At 36.4% G+C, this 18,631-nt stretch overlaps 1 protein-coding gene and 1 pseudogene across 2 annotated transcripts in view; both read right to left on the bottom strand.

Moving 5' to 3' along the window:
• Ccdc192 (coiled-coil domain containing 192) overlaps positions 1-18,631 on the bottom strand; it is a 191,726-nt gene that overhangs the window by 30,451 nt on the left and 142,644 nt on the right. The window lies entirely within an intron of this gene.
• Positions 3,710-4,499, bottom strand: LOC143399193 (vesicle-associated membrane protein 7-like; annotated as a pseudogene).

Below are 18,631 nucleotides of genomic sequence, written 5' to 3'. Positions count from 1 at the left end.
CATAGGAGAGGCAGTAAAAGTCAACTTAGAGATGAGCTGAAATTCTGGTTTTCCCTAAAATGTAAAAAATATATACATAAAGCAGTCTGTCAAGTCTATTTTTCTATCTTGACCAGGAGCATAAAAAAGGAAGCATTTATCATTACTTCAGTAAACTTCAGTGCACTGTTGTCTTAGCACTTTATACCTAAAACTTTAAAAAATGAAGCAATAATTCTCTTCATTAGAAGTGAAGACTTGATATCAGAAAATATGAGTGGTTTTCTAGTAGTCAAGGTAATAATGGACATATTATTTAACTTTACAGCTGTTATAGCTGTTGAGCTTGGAACCATCAAACATCCACAAAAGACCATAAATTTGAAAGCAAATTTTAAAAGTTGCAAACATGTTAAAAATAGAAACAACTTGTTTTCTTCTTAAATCAACTTGTTTTCTTCTTAAATCAACCCATATTGAAGATTATGGTTATCCACATCTAGTGTGGTGAACCTCAACCTTTAACTGATTTCTTCTTTTTATTGATTTATTCCCACTTGGTAGGAAACACACTCTTACCCATTCGGGGTAACTCCATGCTCGCAGTTTAGAGCTGTCACTTCTCAGTCTCCACAGGATTAGGTCAGTCAGTTCTGGGTGCTCTCACTCACCTTTTCCTATCTTTTGCATGACAAAATCTATAAGAAGTTTATGTACCCTTCTGCAATGGTTTGACAGAAAGATGTCTGCTACTTATGTGGCCCCTGCTCTGTCAATCTCATCCAGTGCCCTCCAGTGTCTTTTGCTGGCTGGGTTTCCACAAAACTATGGCTGATTTCGCCTTCTTTTTAAGTGTTGTGTGGAAGGTTATGATTTCTGACATAACCCATTTTATCTTGGTTGCCATCTGTCTCCTTGCCCCATCCTAGGCTTCTTTGGGTCTCAGCAATTTTGCCTCTTGCTCCTTACCCTGTTGGGGCTCATGAGAACAGCCATCTCTCCTTGATTATACACATGAGACTGGGGAAACCAGAAGAAGTCTGACTTCTAGCCAGTCGGGGTGCAGGGGGGAGGGGTCGTCTTAAGGGCTTGCTGACTCCTCAGGCTCTGTGTGGTAAAGCTCTGAATCAGCTCCAAACCTAACTGGGTCTTAACCACTGCCCATTGCCTTCTTCTAGGTGTTTGATCTTGTGTTTGATTTTGTGCCTGACGTCATAGACCTTTCTCTCTCTCCTCCCTTGGACTGCTCCTTTTAGCAACAGAAAGGTAAGAATTTTCTTTACATCACATCACATCCCATGACCTCCCTTTCTTCTCTATGGTATGATCCAGGGCCAACTTTCTAAGGTGGGGTTCTTGATATACATTATAGGTTCAACAATAACAGATTTCTACTTTCACAGGTCAAAGATGATCAGATATTAGAAGTTTTAAGAGATCTAACCTATGAGATTATGGTTTTGAGAGTCTAAGAAAATTCTTTTTTCTCCTAAAAGCCTGTTTTTCAAAACTGTCACCTGTGGAGCCTAAAACATCTCAATTTGAATGTCAAAGTCACCCAGCTATTCTTTATGCTGCACAGCTTCTATTCTCCTTAACCTGAGAAATAAGCCTCAACCTCAAGGTCTCGGCTTAATGACAAAAGGAAATTTGGGATAGGGTGTCAGGGGGTAAAAAATAAAACTAAATGAAAAAGACTGGAAATTGTAGTGGAGGACATTTGAAAACTATTTTTTAAAAAAATCACTATAAAAATTCAAATCACAAACCAAAGTAATAGTTTTCCTTGAGGATGTGATAGCACTACCATGACTATATTTTATCAGAAAGAAGTGATGTTAATTTTTTTCATTTCTGATCTAATTTATTTAAGTTTTTATTCTGTTTTGGAAAAGTGAAAGGGAAGACAAGAATGACTTGTAATGTCATATTAAGTATAATAGTCCTTCAAGCTGTTGGGGGCTCAGAACACACCACCTCAAGGCCCCCCCCCAACCCCCAACACACTTTGGCCTATTTCGGGCTGGTTTTTCAGAGAGACTGCGAACACAGGAGTAGATCTTCTTTTGTTCTTTGATTAAACTGACATCTATAAAGGCAAGCACACTAGTAAAAGCATCAGGAAGAGTGCTGCTCAGAGACAACCTTTATTACCTGAGAAGTCTCTGTAAAACAAGACAACTTTTATTCACCTTATACTGCTCCACCTCCTCCTTCCCCTCCCACAACTCCCCTTTTCACCTGCCAGAAGCCAGAGCCATCTATTCCTTTCTGTGGCTCCAGAGGCTAGGTAAGCTTCTGTCACCTGACCTGCAAGTCTCACATTTTGTGGGGCGCTCTGTAATTTGTAAAATAGCTTTTGCCTACCAATTGGTCTTAAATCCATCTAATTTCTAACCAGCTAAAGAACCTAGAAGGATAGAGGGAAGTCATTTTTATTTTCTCCTTTACATACTTCTGTAAAAATTTAGATTAAAAAATTTCATGTGATGTTATTTAATTTAGTCCTGAGGAAAAACCTGCAGACCTTTAAGTTCTTAAGGCAGAAACTGATTTGCCTCAAATCAAAGAGCTGTTAATTTACACACCCAGAGGCAATAACCAGGTTTAAACGATGAATGTATTTTCCATCTTTTTCTCTTAAAAATAATCATCTGTGCTGAGAAAGAATCATAGAATTGGGAGTCCCAGGGTTGAACAAACTGTGAAATGGGAATCATCAGTGTGTGTACAAGGTAGGTAGCAGATGAGGTGGCTTCTATACAGGTGAGCAGAAGGACTACATCCAACAACTCTGAATTGCAGTTGTGTTTTAGAAAGCACCAGCCCTGAGTAGACAATAATCTATATTCCTTCACCAACACTCTGCCTGTTTATTATAACCTGATTACACTAGTTACAGTTTACACATTATTCCTCTTCTGCCAATATAGGCAGAGTGTTCTGGGCTACTGAATCAAATAGCTGGATTATCAGTTCTAGGAATTCAACTGACTATGAAGTACTAAGATTTCTTAATGGATTTCTTTGTACCCTTTTAGAGATGAGTCCCCAGCAGGCTAAAGATTTTTTTTTTTTTACCCAAAATTTTAAATTGGTGCATTATAATTGTATAGGATTTTTTAATAACTTATTTTTTTATAAATTTTAAATCTTTTGTGGGTCAAATTGCTTTGACTAGTTTTAGGTGCTGGTAATATACTTAATGAAAACATAAACCCTCTTGAAGTAAAATTGATCTGAAATTTTTGTATTTACTTGTAATAACTAAGATAAAACCACTTCAAAGTAAAAATTTGAAATAAATGCCAGACTTTAGCATCTATCTATATTAGTGTTTCTTTCAAGAAAAAATAATTAAAATATTTGTTGTGTCTAAAAATATTGTAATTCATCCTGATACTGACCTATAATAGCTAAAATGTTATAATATGCTAAAGAAATCTTCAATGTAAATTGCTTGAGATAAATTTATAGCCTAAATCTGAGGTTTTAAGTCAGGAGGAGTTCAATTTCTTCTAAAAGAGGAGCATTGGAAATAAATTATCCTTATATAAATGAATTTTTCATTTATTGTGTTACTTTATTTATTTTTTAAAGGCTATTGCTGTAATGACTGGTTTGATCTGAAGTTCTTTGGAATAAAGGTTGATAGGACAAAGATAAATCTGGAGACACAGACTAAGATTAAAAAAAAGAATCAATGAAAAGAGGGCTGAAGAGACTGGCAGACACTTTCTGCCAGTAATGAAAGGCTTGGGTCACATGGATTATTTTTAACTCCTTTTTCTCTTGTATCCTTGGTCAATGATAATTTTTTCTTTCTTATTTCTTCACACAGCTTAGCCATGTAAATCCACCACAGAGTGGTGACACAATAATATAGATGAACACAATTGATACAATGATAATGATGATTAATGAATAGCTTGATATTCTTTTTTTATTATTGGTTGTTTTGATATTCTTCATACACATAGCTCGTGCAAGATTTCTGCTGGTAGTTTTGAAGGTGACAGATGAATCCACGAGATTTTCTGTTTTATCTATCAATAATTCCAATCTTTCTCCATGCTGAGCTACTAGATCTATGTTTCTGATCATGATTCTTTTCAGTTCATCCACTAGGCTTGAGTCTCCATCACTTTGTCTAGGCCCTTATTCTCAGAATGATGCTTCAATTGTGCAGCCAAGACACTTGAGAACTCACTATTCATGGCATATGGAAGTGCTGTCTGTGCCCTTGAGCCATAAGTTGTCTGAAACCTCTTCTTTACCTCATTCAAAAAATTGAAGGCTCGGGAATGTTCAAAGTCATCATCAGTGATACAAAGACATAGAATCCTGTCTTGGCAGATGTAATGAAACAAATAATTGCCATGTGAGTATATTAGTTTGTTATTTTCAGAAGGTATCTTAGCCAGAATCTGCTCTATCACCTCCAGGAAGTTTCCTCCACACCAAGCATGTTTGGCAAGTATAGTGGTTCCCCTGGCAACAACAGCAAAAAGAATGGCCATGGTGTCAATCTTGTAAAGGCAAGGGAGTTCGAGACCAAGAGGATCGGGCCGGCTCTGGGTTGCTGTTTGCCGGTACACCCTATTGTGTTACTGTAAAAGCATTAAAATGAATGTTAGCTTGTGGGTTCCTTGCACTTTGTTCATTGTCATAATTATCTTGTGTCAAGTCAGAAATTTCCAGATTCAAAAGATGTGGCACATTAAGAAGAAAAGCAATGGACGATGCAGCTCTATACTAGCATGTATGCTTAGCATGGCAAGGCTCTGGATTCATTGTCCTGCACCAAAAAAGGCAATAATAGAACTTCTCAGCAGAAAAATAGAGGTGTGATTTATTTTTTAATCAACTTCAATGAGATAGAAATTCACACCCACAAAAAGTAATATAATACAAAAAGCAAAACCCTGGAAAATACTAAGCGTTGGTAACAATGTGGAGAAATTGGAACCTTAGTTCACTGCTAGTAGAGATGAAAATTACATCTTTCTGTGGAAAACAGTGTAGTGCTTCCACAAAAAATTAAACAGAATTATCAGATGACCTAGAAATTCCTTTTCTAGATATATACCCCTAAATCATTGAAATAGACTTGAACAGATATTTGTGGACTGATATTCATTCCTAGCACCACTATGACAATAGCCCAAGATAGAAATAATCATCTGTTAAAATAGCCCATTAATGGATGAGGGGCTAAACAAAAATGTGATAATATTTACAATGGAAAGTTATTCAGCTTTAAAAATTATGATGCTGACATGCACTACAAATGGATGAACCTCTACAACATTAGGCAAACTGAAATAGACACAAAAGGACAAATGTATGATTCTGTTTATAGAATGGTCAAATTCACAGAGATAGAAAGTACAATAGTGGTTACTTACAGGTGAAGAGAGAGAAAGGAGCTAGTGTTTAACAGGTAGAAGACAATTTGGGTTTCAATAGGGGAAAAGCAGTGATGATGGCTTCACACCCTTATACTTATTGCCTCTGAATTGACCCTTGAAAATGTGTAACATGGTAAATTATTCATATTTTACCACAATAAGAAAGATTTTTAGAATGTGTGACTTTTGCACATATACATCTAGCATCCTCTTAACAAAATAATAGCTTCTTACCTGTACTTAGATTTACCCTTTGGAATTATCTTTCTTTCCCTATTGGCAGGAATTACTTCTCTAAATCTCAATTTCTCTTCTGTCACATAAAGAAGTGGAATTGGGTAATTTTTGGCTTTTCTTGACCTGTTATTATCACCTTGGATGATTGAATGGAAAATATGAGGCCATTATTCTATTAAAAATAGAAAATTACTTTTTCTGCATTCCAATTGTCTTATGAAAGGGATATGAACTATAAGTTTACTTTTCCTTGTCAATTGCACCTTTTGATAGTCATAAAAATGTTATTTTGGTAAAGTTTATTAAGATCTTGGCAAATGTCTTAAATGTAAAATATTTTGAGAAAAAAAAAGCATTTTTTACCATTTAGATTGTGAACCTCACATGATAGCATAGTATCTGCATTAGCATTACCAATCAATGATAGAAAAACAAAAATACTTTCTTAAAAAAATCAAAAACTTCCTTACGTCTTCTAAACTAAAATTTATTATTACATGATATAAATACCCAAGATAAAGTATTGTACAATATTTAGTATTTTTCCAAGTACTATTATATATCTCCCTATTATATGAAATTTAAGCCTGCAAGAAGCAACTTTGTAGGTTAATAAGACTAATATTTATTTACTTATTTACTGGGGATCAAATCCCGTGTCTGTGCAGGCTAAGCAGATGTTCCACCACTGAGCTCCACCCCCAAAGCTCCACCCCCATCCTAAAGAGTGATAGAAGTAGAAATTAGTTTCCATGTTATTTTGTTTTGTAATGGGGACTGAATCCAGGGCCTTCCATCACTCAGTTATATCCCAGCCTTTTGAAACTTTTTTATTTTGAGACAGCTGAAGCTGGCCTCAAACTTGTGACCCTCCTGTCTCAGCCTCTTGAATTGCTGGGATTACAGGTGCGCACCGTTGTGCACAGCAGTTTCCATGTTCTTGAGAGGCTGAATCCTTTGTCTCCTAGGATTGCTTTATTCTAAGAAAGGGTACTAATTAGAATGGACTAGGTTAGTCTATAGAAACAAATCTGGAAACTTTAGTGGCTTAAAACTGAATAACTTATTTTTCACTCATGCAAAATCTCCTGCATGTGCAGCAGTCCTATAGACAGCTTGTTTTTAGCAGAGACTGGGAAGCTAGAATGTTTGCATCTTGTGGAAGCAAGCACCTCAACATGAGTCTTCCAATTTGCCCAGGGAAAGAGAGAGCTGGTTTGCATTGGAGGCCTTTCATTTCCTCAGCCTAGGGCATGACATGTTACTGAAGCTTATAATTCATTGGCCAGAGAAAATCGTATGACCCTAGAGAGCTGCCCAGAGGCTGGGAAAGCTGTGTGCCATGTATATTCAGTGAGCATTTAGTCTTTGCCAAAATGAGCTTTAGTCTGAGTAGTTCCAAGTGGTCTGAACTGACCATATTCTTAAAGATTAGGCCATGGGATATATTAAGGTTCCAGAAAAGGTACTGCATTATTTTTCTATTGCTGCTCTAATTAGTTACTATAAATAGAAGCTTAAAGAACAAGCTCATTATATTACAGTTATCTACCATATATACATATAACACATATTATATATACAAATATTTGCAAACATAGAATATAAATATATGTCATATGAATATATAAATATGTAATATAAATATATAATTTGTACATATGCACACACACACGTGTGTGTGTTTGTGTGTGTGTGGTGTGCTGAGGATTTATCCTAGGTTCTCAAGCATGCTAGGCATGTGCTTTATTATTGAGCTACATCCCCATACTCTTTAAAAATAATTTTATTTTGAGATAGCATCTTGCTAAATTACCCAGGCTAGCTTTAAATTTGTGATCCTCTTGTCCCTTCTGAGTAGCTAGTACTGGCATGCACCACTGCATCTGGCATATTTTACAGCTCAGTAAGTCAGAAGTCTAACTTGGATCTCCCTGGGTTAAAATCAAGTTTCTGGCAAAGCTGTGCTCATTTTGGAAGCTTACATCCCTGGCTTGTGGGCTCCCGCTCTAACTTCAGAGCCAGTAACATTGCATCTCTATGATCCTTGTTCATAATCACATCTCCCTCAGACCACAGCTAAGAAAGGTTCTCTGCTTTTTAAGGACTCATGTGATTACATTGGGCCCCCCTGGATAATCCATTACAATCTCCCTATCTCAAGATTCTTAACCTTAGTAACATCTGCAAAGTCCCTTTGGCCATGTAAGTAACATATTTGCAGATTTCAGGGTTTATGATGAGGAAAACTTGGTTTGGGGCTAGGAGAACAGTGTCCATAACAGCTACTTTTTGTCATGATGAAATTTACTCTCTTTAAAATTTAAGGTTAATAACTGCCAGCCCCAGAACAATACAGCAGGCAGCAATCCTGGTGGACACTTTTTTTCAATTAGACTTTATAGTCGCACAAGTTATTGAATGCTTGGCTGAAGAGGAGTCTAACATGAGCTACATCACTGGACTTTCACTGCCAAGTTAGATGTATGTCTCATGAATGCATACAGATGGGAGTTATGTGAAAGCCGGGGGTGATGTTCAAGCAAGGAATGTTTTTGAAAGTAAATTGAAAAGTACTTGATAAACTGTTTGAATTAGGGCAGGAAGTTTTCTCTTTTTTAACAAGCATATTGTGAATGTCAAAACCCAGTCCAAGAATGGAAAAAAAAAACAACAACAACAACAACACTAAACTGTTTTACAGCTTCCGGCTGTTACGTTCTCTCTAAATTATTTGGTTATTATTCTTAAAAGAAAGATTTGCATTCCTCAACAATTACTCTCTCTTACGTATACAACTTATTCATCATATTTGGGATCTCTACACACTGAATTTAAAAGATCTTATTAAAATAGCAGCATTCAAAACATAGTATTTTGATTATAAAAGGGTGTGCATTTATAAATATGTTTATATGGAGAAAGTGCAAATATACAAAAACCAACATATTTGTGGGACAATAAGATTAAGGGCAATTTTTTTCTTGTTTAAAATGTTGTTTAATATTGTTTATGAAATACTTGTTAAATACATTTTTGGTAAAAATAAGAATAATCAGTTTATATGTAAGAATGTTTATCAAAATATGTTTTGATGATGCAAACATATATTTTTTTCTCTGACCTCTTGTTTCCAGAAGGTCAGAATCAACATAGTCCTGAAAAACTGAAGAAACTCTGCCTCTTAGATTCCTTCATGGCTACAGATGAGGTGACATAGAGATATTTTGTATTGATCTTCTTGTTCCAGTCAGACAAAGATAAGGCTCTGGGAATCAGTCCTGCACATCTTGCTGACAGCTCTTTGGTGTACTTAGAAAGGCCATAAAATTTCCCAACTTCCATGAAACTAAAAATAGCTGTTTGCCACATTAGAGTTACTGCATTTCTAACTTAAGTTTTGTTTTAAGCTAAGGTAATTAAGTAGAAGAAGTTTCCAGAAATGTTTGTCAGCAAGTCTAATTTTTCAGAGACCTCTGGTCCGCCCTCACACAGTGTCCTGAAGGTTTTCAACAAGGGTTGACAATGCACATTTCTGCACAGCAAGAGCCAGTAAAGGGCTTTGTGAGGACCTTGGTCAACTCTGCTGAGCAGACCTTGTCTCAAGGAGGCTGCCACGGCAACTCTGGTCTTTTGTCACCACACATGAGAACAGCCCTGCCTGGCCAGATCTTTTGATTTGTCAAAGAAACCAAAAATCAGAATTGCTAATTTTTTTTTCATAAACTTTGATGAACTCATTTCATTGAAACAACAGTCCAAAAACCTTAACAGGATAGAATCAAATATTGAAATGTCCCAACTGTCTGAAACATTGTTTTTATACTCCATTTATACACAGGAATCCATTGGAAGCTTGTGAATTCTTGGGGTCCACCTGAGATATTTCAATTAAGCTCCCTCATCCAAGGTGATTTTCATGATGGTCTTAAGATTATGCTTTGAAAAATACTGTCTTAAAAGATAGTGAATGAACCCTTGGACATAAATTTTCTGATTTTCACTAATTTTCAGTAGTCATCTGGTAAAGGAGTAAAATGTCAGCTCCTGGCTACCAGGCTTAAACTATTCCAGACTATTCTCTGTGGCATAGCACCTGACTTCCAGCTTCTTAAGCAAGAGTCATGTAGGCAGGGAGCTCAAGGAAGAGTGGTTGGAGAAGACTGGAACTGGGGAGTTGGCTTGACAATGTTTACAAATCAGACAATTAGAAAATGATACAAAATCATATGTCATCAAGGGCCAAAATAGGAAGCTCAGATGATCTGGACTATGGTTGGTCAGAAAGGGACCAAGTCAAATAGAACTGGAATGGTTGCAATTGCTTCAGGGTGTTGAGGTTTGAGATGAACCATCAAAAATGGTTGGAATGGGAAGAGACAGATGAATGGTGAGAAGGCCCAACTCAGCTGGAGCATAAAGGAAACTTCTCAGATGCCAGGCTCTTCCCCTTGGCCTTCTCTGCCGCCAGTGCAGAAACAGCCTCCATCTCTTCTCTCACTCCTTCAGGAATTATTTAATCTTGGTTTTATTTTTAATTTAATTGTGTTTGCTTTTCACATCTAAATTAGTGACTCTCATTTTCTCTATTTTCAGGCTTATTTATATTTGTTTATTTTAAAAATCAGTGTAATTTAGAACAAACTTGAAAATAGTTTTGCAAGGAGCCCATCACCTCACATGTACTTGTTTCATCATCAAAATTTTTACAAATCATTAATAAAAATATGAGTGAGAGAGGAGACAGAAATTTTCTAATAATCTCCTAAGCCTTCCTTCTTTGGCTACCACCTATCCCAAATAGCTCTTTTAATGATAATTTCTCCCTCTCTCCCTTCCTTTCTCCATTCTTTTTCTTTCTTTTCTTTTTCTTTTTCTTTTCTTTTCTTTCTTTTTTTTTTTTTTAGACAGAGCCTTAGTGTGTTTCCAAGGCTCACCTAGAACTTGTGACCCTCCTGCCTCAGCCTCTCAGGTAGCAAGGATGATGATTATTCTTTAGGAATGACATTACTTATACCTACCAATGTCATGATTCAATAAAACAGTTTCAAGAAATATTTCAGTGAAGCATGGAATGAATTTTATTATAGGAGCTCCAAGAAAACAAAGAATTTGTCCTTTTTGCTTATCATAAATAGGTGCTCAAATTTATTACATAGAATGAAGTTGATTATAATTTGTCATGTCATACTGTTTGGCTTAATTTATATTTCTGCTTAAAAATTGACTCATGTAGTCTTTAACTTTTTTTAACCAAATTGTGTGGGTTTTTTTTTTTTTTTTGAGGGGGGGAGTTTTAATAGGAACTCGGCAGTGTTTTTGTCACAATAGTTTTTTTTTTTTTACTTTTAAGAAGAGGGAGTATTTAGGAATAAATGAGGCACAGAAAAATATCAACTTTTATATAAAACCTCTTTAATAAAGATGATTTTTAAGAAAACCTAATTATGACTGGGGTTATGGCTCAGTGGTAGAGCACTTGCCTAGCATGTGTGAAGCACTGGGTTTGATCTTTAGAACCACATAAAAATAAATAAAATAAAGGTATTGTGTCTATCTACAACTAAAAAAAAAATTAAAAAAAGAGAACCTAATACAAGACTTTGCTATATTCCCCTTATTTGTTAGCTAAGCCTATAGGACACCAACCCATTCTATCATGGAAAACATGATTGAGAAACTGTGACTCTGTCTCTCAATTATAGGTGCATTTGTGATAGGGCTTTACAATGCTTAATGTACTTTCCTAGTTTGACTTTGTGAACACAACATCATTTGCACTAGTCCGTTCTAAGCATTCATCTGCCCAAGCAGAAATGGAATTTATTACAAAGAAAACACAGACAAGCTATACTCAGCTTTTGACCTTCAAAATTGGGTTATGTAGCAAACCATGTGTGGCAGATGGTATATTCCAAACATGGTCACAACAACATGTCCCATCCCACATGTTCTTCCAAAACATGAACTTGCCACACCCAATCACAAGATGAAATCTACTCCTTTCCCCTTGAATCTGCACTGGCCTTACTTAATACTCTTGTGACTAATAGAATAAACACATTTCCATTTCACATATATATCTATAGGAGGAATTAAAATTCTCAGCCCTACTTTATAGGTGTAGCATTGCTAAGAGGAGACACCTGTAGGAACACTTGTGGTGCTGGGAGTTTCCATATATTTTCCAATAAAATCTTATATTCCAATCTGACAGCAATGTAGAAATTGAGGCACAGCCAAAATACTAGGATTAATGGGACTGGGATTCAGATCCTAGTTTTTCTGATTCTTTTCTGTACCTTTTCCCTTGAGAACTAAATATTCACAGTAATTGTTAGAACGACTCTGATAAATGATGTTTAAATCTGCACGTGATGCTTAACTCCTGTGAATGTGGATAAGTTTAGAAGCTGGTTGGGCAGTTTTCTCTGGGGCTCTGAAGCCACTACTTAAGCATCCATGGGATAATAAATTGCCAGTAACCACAGAGGGAACCTGAGGTCCCACACAGAATTCAGACCCTGTGTCTCTCTTTATGCCCATTATCATTCTTAAGAAACACCCACACATTCAGGGTATTGGGAAAATATTAAAAAATAAATGTATAGATTGTTTTGAGGAAAAAACTATATATATTTATACACACACACACACACACACACACACACACACACTACAAATTGTGAGCAGGTCCTTCAAGATCAAGCCTGGCTCTTTAAAATGAGTTTCTGGAAACCCATATGTGAGCTCTGAATCAGAAGATTCTCTGCTGGGCAATTGGGTTTGGATGGGCAGCTGTTTTTCTCATTGGGTCATTTTTATTTTATGATGCTCAGGATAACTTTTTACATTTATGGCTGGCAGTTGTAAGGTAGTGTTTATGTTCTTTAAGTTCAGGAGCTCCCTCTGGCATGTTGACATTGTGGCTTTATAACTAAGTCAGTCTCCTGGTGTCCTAGAGACTATCCCAGCATTTCCTCTCCTGCAAACATTGCTTGCACTGTCTGTGCTGCTGGGAACTTGGTCTGCAGCCTTGGAGCAGGGCTTTTGTTTCTCTCTGGAGAAAGTGCCTTCACCTTTCCACCACTTTTCTTGAATGTGTTTCTTTATTTAGGAAAATATTTATTTATGAAAGTATAAATTGATTGAACCCAGGAGTGCTTAATCACTGAGCCACATCCCTAGCCCTTTTTATTTTTTATTATGAGACAAGGTCTTGGTAAGTTACTTAGCACTTCGATAAATTGCTAAAGCTGATCTCGAACTTCAATCCTCCTGCACTCAGCCTTCCGAGTTGCTGGGATTACAGGCATGTACCACTACACCCACCTGGCATATGTCTGTTTAGAATGGTTCCTTTGGTGGTCCTCTTTGTGACACATGTTGGGCAAAACAGAGAAATAAAGACATAATTCCTAATTTTTACTCCAAGGGTTAAAATTAGGAGCATTCTAAAACATTTGAAACTAAATTTCCAAATGTGTGTGACTCCCTCAGTGTTCATAAAACTTTTTCTTCTGAACAGCTAGATGGTTCCAAGAAACTCACTCTCTAGCTGTTATAACTGCTTTGACATCCAGAAAAGGCTTCACAAACAAGGTAAAACTGAGGCCAGGGATCCCCATTCACCGAGATATCTGTCCTCAGTAGCTATGGCCTATGCTCCTCAAAGTCACAAGGGCTATTTGGAAAAATATAAGTCCATCCTAAGTACAGAATTATTGCAGATTTCTCTTGGAACTATTTTATTTAGAATGACCTTTTTCTGCTCATCCTGCCTAGACTCATCACTTTGGACAACCTAAGACTGGACTCCTGGGGTTTGAGTGGGTTCCAGCACTGCTGCTTCTCTATCACAGTACTTCTTGGAGTCAGGCAACTTCTTGTAGCTGTGCTTTGTTCCTGTCTAGCTCCTTGCTTTTTACCTCTTCCTTCCTCCCCTCTCTTCTCCATACCTGCAAAACAGAACCACTTGCTGCTGATCAAAGTGGGTAAGATTTCAGCCCCTACTTTTCTTTAATGACTGTACCTCTAAACAAGATTTCTTTCATATGGGGAACTCTGAAACAAGTAACTAAACCAGCCCTTCTACTCTATTATCTAATATTTGGACTACTTTGGGGTCTCTTTCAGGCCATTAAAGTATACTCTAGCATGTTTTTAAGATATCCAGTTCCTCCATTTCTGTGTTAATCATAAAGTTGAATTGAACTCTTCCAAGCCTTTACTGTTCTACTTCCCAGGACTTTAAGTCTCTCATTTAATACCAGGGAGAAATATTTATTGGATAGGACCTTTTCCATTAATTACTTCTGTAGCAATCAGCTCATATTCTAGTATTATTAAAGTTGCTTTTGAAGTAAAATGTATTAGAAGTTGAAAGGTTCTTAAATCTTTTCACAGTTTCAATTTTTTTTTCCAAAAGCAGACTATTCATTTTAATACAAACTTTTGAAATAGAAGAAAGAAATGAGGAAACTCTCCAAATGTTAATTTCTAAGAGGAAAAATGAAAATACTATATATGCCCCTTTTTTAACACTATTATTCCATACTTTCATATGCCTATTTTCATTGAATGATATCAAAAACCCTCCCAGGCCTTCCCTCTTTTTATGACTAGCCAGCTTAGATATGCCAACTTTTACATCAAGAATTGCTCTGTTATGAGCACTTTCAGCAGCTAGCTTTAACTTTTGCATTCAAAAGTATACTACTGGGTCCAACGTGTGCTTTCAGGAGACTTTTTTTTTCTTTTCTTTCCTTTTCTTCTAATATGGCATTACTTTCTCAGAGTTTCAATATGGATTAATTGTGAACGGAGATTATATCCTTTTTTGGCAACCTCTTTCCTATAAGAAATCTTTTTTTTTCTTTTTAAAAAACAGAATACATAATTTTTCTCTTTAAACTAGCTTTAAGTAGAATAAACTTGAATGGATTCTGATGTACTAGAGCACATGAGATCTAGTTCAACTAGACAGAGCCAAATATGGCCAAATGTGAGGCATCTACTATGTAACAGCATTTAAGGTTAGAGTAAAAGTCTGTTTTAAAAGCATGAAAGAGAAAGTATAAAACCTTTTAAGAACATAAGTTTTAGGGGAGAAACTCAAAAAACAAGTTGACCTGAAGTTTCAAGCTAAAGTTGTAAAAATTTCTGGTAGACTTGGTTTATAAGGGAACTAGTTTTCAATTTGAAGAAAAAACTTTTAGAGAAACGTGTGATGTCAATGGAGTAAGTAGGAGCTTCCTAGTCACCATGGTGAAACATTCTGATCGGGCAATTACATCTAGGACTAATTCCTTGAGCTGTACCAGCCATTATACATTTTGTTATGTCTCTTTTGGGGTTTTACTTAATAAATCAAAAGCACAAAACACAGAAAACAAAGGAAAAAAGTCAGGGACTATAAGTAGGAAACTTGTCTTCTCTGAATGCAGGGAAACAGAGTACCAGGATTCGGGTCTAGAACTTGAGAACTGAAAAAAAAAAAAAAAAAAAAAGTGACCTTGTTCTCTAATGATTAAGTGTAAAGAGTCATCCTCATGAAAAATGCAGATTCCTTGGCTGGGGTTGTGGCTCAGTGGTAGAGCACTTGCCTCGAATGCATGAGGCACTGGGTACAAATAAATAAAATGAAGATATTGTGTCCATCTACAACTAAAAAAGAATTTTTTTAAAAAAGCAGATTCCTGCTGGGCATGGTGGCAAAGGCCTATAATCCCAGGGATTTGGAAGGCTAAGGTGGGGGATTGTAAATTTGAGATCAGCCTTGGGCAATTTAGTGAGATTCTGTCACAGAATAAAATAAAAAAGGGCTGGTGATGTAGCTCAATGCAAGGCCCCATTATGAGGGCTGAGTGACAAGGGGAGGAGGGTTTTTTAAAAATTATATAATACAGGGTTTGGGGTGTAGTAGCTCAATGGTAGAGTGCTTGCCTATACCATACTTGTAGCCCTGGGTTCTCAGCTCTGCAAAAAAAGAAAAAGAAAAAACATCCTATGACCAATCAGTGCTTCTTCAAGAGTAGGTCAAGTTAAGTAGCCTCTAATCATCTAACATTTTGCTTGAAGTGGCACTTTTGTTGTTGTTTATTTCTGTTACCAGGATTGAATACAGGGGCACTTTACCACTGAGCTACATCCACATTCCTTTTTGCTTTTTATTTTGAGACAGGGTCTCACTAAATTGCCAAGGCTAGCCTTGAGCTTACAATCCTCCTGCCTCATCCTCCCAAGTCACTGGGATTACAGATATAAGTCACTCACTACCCCCAGCGGTGGCACTACTTTTTAGTAGTATTTAGTTTAGTGTATTTAGTTTCTTATACATCTTGCTCTAGATTATATTTCTGTGCTTACTCATTTCAGGAAGTAAATAACCAATGAATATTCATTAAGACTTTCTAAAATGGGAAGGCATGATTCAGAGATATCAGAGTTCTAGAGCTAGCCTTAGTCTTGTGATATCTGGGTTTTCTTTCTTCTGTAAAATGTGGTCTTGTTCTGGAGCTGTACAGGTAAAGTCAGTGAACAGCACCATCAGGACTGATGGGAGATGGGGCAACCATGGAGAACTCATTTCATTTAAGGGGGTCACTGTTCAGCTGTAACCAAAGGTTGCCAGGCAAGAATCTGAGCCTAGGATTGACAGATTGTCCAATTTTGCAAGGGAAACTGGGAATTCTGCTTGCAATGTGAAATTTTTTGATTGTTAAGCATTTGAAATTATTGTAAAATACCTAAAACTTTGTAGAACAGGCTGATACTTGATTTATTTTTTTTTCAGGAATGGGAATTGAATCCAGAGGCTCTCTGCCACTGAATTACATCTTCAGTTCTTTTTGTTTTTTATTTTGAGACAATCTTTCACTAAATTGTCCAGTCTGGTCTTGAACTTGTGATCCTCCTACCTCAGCCTCCCAAGCAGCTGGAATTATAGGCATGTACCACAATACCTTGCTGGATTAATACATTCAAGAGCACTTAAAACATTTTGGCTGGATGAATTTAACCCACAGACTAATTTTTGGCCTTGTAAAGATCCTTCTATGTCTAAAATCTTATATACCTCTTAACCTTTCTCAGCCATTCAGATCCATGACCACACTGGCAACTCTAGTTGAATGAAGAGAAACAGAGTACCAGTACTAACTAGTAGTTACTACTACTCTTGGATAGTAACCAGGAGATTTTGGTTATCACTGATAGACTTAGTTTTCAAAGGGACCCTAAGAAGGTATTCAGTGGAGCAGATGCCTGGTTGTAGAAACTTAAATTATCCATACTTATTTAATATGTCATGGCCAATGACTGTACTTATATGAGTGAATTAGAATTAGACAGGTCTAAAAGTTTTGAGCAATAAGATTGCCTCTGATTCATAAAATGTATCTTGTTAGTGGTAAAGCCTGTATTTCTATGTCATGCACACACACAATGGAGGTATCTAATTAGGACAAACAAATATTTCAGCTTTGCTTCTCTTTTATAAACCACAACTGCTTAAATAATCCTTACATCTGTGCTATTATTCATTTGATCTTTGAAGGTTTGAATTTTTTTTAGTCTTAAATGTTTGACAAGTCTAATGCAGTCATGCTGAATTTAAAAAGATAAACCATGGTATAATTTATAAAATCTAATTTCACATATACATATGCAATATTGACACCCTATTCTTCACACATATTTAAGTTTGAAAGATTCAGTTCAGAAAGATTCCTTCAGCTGTATTTAGAAGTATTTTCTTCAAGTGATTAGATTTCTGCCCCTTATATTGAACGATCCTTTGCTATGTCAATGTTATGGAAAAATTAGTACGCTTCCTTTGACATTTTATACAATACTGACTCATTTGATATTTCCAGGTTATTAAAGGTCTAAGTATTTATAGAAGAGTATAATAACCCTCACCCTCCTTTTTGGAAGTGATTCACTAGCTGGGGATTTCTAAAGATACATTGAGAACGACCTTGGATCGAAGTGTGTGTCCTTGTTCTGTCACTGACCCCAGGACTTTGGACAATCAGACTTAGCATTGGTTGATTTTCTGTGTGCCAGATATTTTATATACATTACTCCTAATCTCTCAACCGGCCCACAAAGTAGCTATTTTGATCCCTATATTACAGTTGAGGAAATTGAGGCTCAGAGATTGGGTGATTGAGTGGGATCCGAAGCTAATTCTGTACAGTTGCATAGTCCATATTCTGTTCATTACTTCCTGGTGCTTCCCAATGCAGCAGAGTGGAGAGAGGGTTTTCTGGGCCCCAGTTTTCTCATCTGTAAAACATGGGAGTGGGATAAGGTGATCATGAAGTTCTATTTAACTTCTAACATTCTCTACTGGTATAGTATGTCTTTCTGCTACAAAGAATGTGACTCATTCTTAGGAGAAACCCTCTTTGGATATTTTCAGATACCTCTGATCCTGGCTGATATTTTCAAACAGGATGTTGACAGATATACTTAATATTAATCTTGTCTCCTGTGGTATTTGGATTTCTGCCAATTCTTTGTTACTTGAAACAATGGGCAGCATTATTTTCTCTGTTCTTTGATTTTCACATAACCTACTGTGCTGTTTCTCTTCGTAACCTTGAGTTTTGAGTTTATGTTTAACCAGACTCTTACTTTTTAAAAATACATGAAAATTTTATTTGCACATTTGACCAACTATATTATATATTTTGAGTACTTCATGTCCTTAATTATCTATTTTCTCTTTAGAACCTCATGTAAAATGATGCCATGTCGACATAAAATTGGACGACAAGATCATGATGTCAGAGGACCACTGTCAGTTGCCAATGGAGCTTTTAGAGCTAGTGAAGATAATATTCAAAATTCTCTTTATATCATCTATATATCTAAAATTATACAATACTTGCAAGCACTTTTATTTTTTGGGCTGGGGATTGAATCCACTGCCTTCTGCATGCTAAAAACAAGCTGTACTGCTGAGCTATACCCTTCAGCCTTACAAGTACTTCTGA

Source organism: Callospermophilus lateralis, chromosome 5 (genome assembly GCF_048772815.1).
Source record: "Callospermophilus lateralis isolate mCalLat2 chromosome 5, mCalLat2.hap1, whole genome shotgun sequence".
NCBI lineage: Eukaryota > Metazoa > Chordata > Mammalia > Rodentia > Sciuridae > Callospermophilus > Callospermophilus lateralis.
The sequence above is the reverse complement of the archived record's forward strand: the minus strand, read 5'-3'. Positions and strand labels throughout refer to the sequence as shown.